Raw genomic sequence first — 1,831 nt, 5'->3', positions numbered from 1 at the left:
GGGTTGCGATCCGTTGCCGGACACGAAAAAAAAAGACAAAAAGGAAAAAAAAAAAAAAAAGGAAGTAGCAAATAAGTATGGCTCCACCAAAACCCAACTCAAGTTAGGGAGAAAAAGATAAATCATTGGCTCAAGTGGTCAGGACATCTGAGATGGTTCTTGACAGATTTTGGCAGAGCTGGATCCAGGAACTCAGATGATGTAGTCAGAGCCCACTCTCGGTCCGTATCTCTTGGCTCTGTTCCTCTCTGCTTGGGGTTTTCTTCAAATAGTCAAATGGCTGTGGGTGCCCACCGTGGTCCCTAAGCTCACCATCCCAAAGAAATAAAGACCCTCTTTCTTTCTAGCATCTCTGTATCTAATCTCAGGGAGCCTTGCTTGGGTTAATGTGCCCACCCCCAACAAAGGGATGTGGAGATGGTTCTGCGCCAATCAAGCCATAGGCACAGAAGTCCCAGAGGAAGGGGAGATTCTACTCCTATATAAGGGGAGATAAAGGACAGCAGGAAATGAAGACCATGGGACCAAGTAGAAGCCTTGCCTTGAATAGGACCACCCACCCAGCCATAACTAATTCTGCATCTCATGCCTATATTCTCCCCCTTCCTGTTATGTCTTCTGTATCATCTCTTCCCACCTAGACCCCACGCCCTTCAGGCACCCTAGAAAGGAAAGTGTCAGGCAGGTCAGGGCCTGACCCACAGCTCTGGCATTCGGGTGAACGTGGGCAAGTTACCATCTAGTCTCTCTTGGTTTCCTCGTCTGTTAAATGATGATAATCCTAACACCTGTCTTTTAAAGTGACTCCTCCCTCCAGACTATATCTCGATGAAAAGTACACATCCTGAAGGCAGGATTTTTGCCTGTTTTGCCACTGATGTGTCCCAGGGCCCAGAGTGGTGCAGGGTGCACAGCTGCCCCGCCATTTGTTGGTTGGATGGATGAATGAATGAATGAATGAATGAATGACTCTTTAGATCCCCCTCTGTGTCTTTTTCCCATTTCCTCTTTCCCCACTCCCTCCTCCACCCCCCCTCCAAAAGGCTCCCACCCCCTCCATTCCCAGGAAGCTGCCTCCCCATGATCCCCAATGATCCTCCGTTGCTAATTCAGCGGGCACTTTCCTGTCCTTTTCTGAACTGATCTCTGTCTATCACTTAGAGCTGCTGGCCACCTCCTCTGTCTCAGAACTCTTCCTCCGGTGGCCCCTGATTCCTGCTCCTCTCCTGGCTTTTCTCCTCTTTCTCTGGCTGCTCCTTCACAGTCTCCTTCGAGGACTTTTCTTCCAGCACCATCCCTAACCATGGGCACTCCATTAGCACAGGCCCACTGAGTGGTCTCATCTGCTCCCCCAGCTTCAGCGGCCTCCCCAGTCACATTTCCTATCCAGAGCATCAGTGTCTTATACTCAGTGACCTCCTCTACACCCCCACCTGCCTCCCATGGAAACCCCAGACTACAAACATCCCAGACCATGGCCGTTACCTTCCCCGACAGCCTGCTCTCTCTCTTCCTCACTATCCTCCTCCTCCTTCTATGACTTCTATCTCGGCCACAGGATCCACCAGTTACCCAGTTGCCTTAGAACAGAAACCTGGGGGTCATCTCCCCTTCCTACATGTCCAGATGGTCACCAAGTCTTGTCAAATGCCCCTTGTTAATGTCTCCCTAACCTGCCCCTTTCTTTCCAGCCACCACCACCAACTTGGACAGCTCTGGTAAAGTTAGAGGGTTCCCAAGAATTAAATTCTGTCTGTAAAACTTAAAATAATCCCAAATAGGAAATAAAAAGAAGGAAATACTTAAGGAGGCTGATGCGATACTGGGGAAG

General features: G+C 49.6%; 1 protein-coding gene across 1 annotated transcript in view; it reads left to right on the top strand.

Annotated features, from left to right (window-relative positions):
• The window catches only part of SYN3 (synapsin III), a 138,262-nt gene that overhangs the window by 58,075 nt on the left and 78,356 nt on the right, over positions 1-1,831 (top strand). The gene's annotated exons all lie outside the window — the stretch shown is intronic.

The sequence above is a fragment of the Galeopterus variegatus genome, unplaced genomic scaffold (assembly GCF_000696425.1).
Source record: "Galeopterus variegatus unplaced genomic scaffold, G_variegatus-3.0.2 Scaffold2136, whole genome shotgun sequence".
In the NCBI taxonomy this organism is placed as follows: Eukaryota; Metazoa; Chordata; class Mammalia; order Dermoptera; family Cynocephalidae; genus Galeopterus; species Galeopterus variegatus.
The sequence above is the reverse complement of the archived record's forward strand: the minus strand, read 5'-3'. Positions and strand labels throughout refer to the sequence as shown.